The sequence below is a fragment of the Apis dorsata genome, unplaced genomic scaffold (assembly GCF_000469605.1).
Source record: "Apis dorsata unplaced genomic scaffold, Apis dorsata 1.3 scaffold_142, whole genome shotgun sequence".
Classification (NCBI taxonomy): domain Eukaryota; kingdom Metazoa; phylum Arthropoda; class Insecta; order Hymenoptera; family Apidae; genus Apis; species Apis dorsata.
In genome coordinates, this window is record NW_006263433.1 from 682,427 (window position 1) to 683,526 (window position 1,100).

General features: G+C 26.8%; 1 protein-coding gene across 1 annotated transcript in view; it reads left to right on the top strand.

Annotated features, from left to right (window-relative positions):
* Positions 1–1,100, top strand: part of LOC102676368 (proton-coupled amino acid transporter-like protein CG1139) — a 6,228-nt gene that overhangs the window by 1,093 nt on the left and 4,035 nt on the right. The window lies entirely within an intron of this gene.

Sequence of the window (1,100 nt, forward strand, 5' to 3'; positions counted from 1 at the left end):
GAGTATATATTAGTCTACTCAAAAATTCTCTGCAAAAATTTTTCTACCACGACACATTGAGATAAAGATATTTTAGAAAAATTATAGGACGGAATTATGATTAAATTATAGAAAATTGTCGAAGATCGCGTTGTAAAAGTTTATGACGACACATTGAGATAAAGATATTCTAGAAAAATTTTAGAAGAAAGTTACGATTAAATTAAATTATAGAAAATTAGAAATTTTCGAGTGCTTTCAAAGTATATATTAGTCTACTCAAAAATTCTCTGCAAAAATTTTTCTATCACGACACATTGAGATAAAAATATTCTAGAAAAATTATAGGACGGAATTATGATTAAATTATAAAAAATTGTCGAAGATCGCGTACGATCGATCGTCTCTACAAAAATTTTTCGTATACAATTTTCTACGACGACATATTGAATTAAAAATATTCTAGCAAAATTTTAGAGAAGAGTTACGATTAAATTAAATTATAGAAAATTGTCGAAGATCGCTGTAAAAGTTTTTCTACGATGATACATTGAGATAAAGATATTCTAGCAAAATTTTAGAGGAAAGATTAAATTAAATCATAGAAAATTGGAAATTTTCGAGTACACTAGCGTATTCCGCAAAAGTTTTTCTACGACATTAAGATAAAGATATTCTAGAAAAATTTTAGAGGGGAATTACGATTAAATTAAATTATAGAAAATTATCGAAGATCGCGTACGATCGATCGTCACTACAAAAATTTTTCGCATACAATTTTCTACGATGACACATTGAGATATTCTAGAAAATAAAGATATTCTAGAAAAATTATAGAGAAGAGTTAGGATTAAATTAAATTATAGAAAATTGTCGAAGATCGCGTTGTAAAAGTTTTTCTACCACGACACATTGAGATAAAGATATTCTAGAAAAATTTTAGAGGAAAGACGATTAAATTAAATCATAGAAAATTGTCGAAGATCGCGTTGTAAAAGTTTTTCTACGATGATACATTGAGATAAAGATATTCTAGAAAAATTTTAGAGGGGAATTACGATTAAATTAAATTATAGAAAATTGTCGAAGATCGCGTTGTAAAAGTTTTTCTACCACGACAC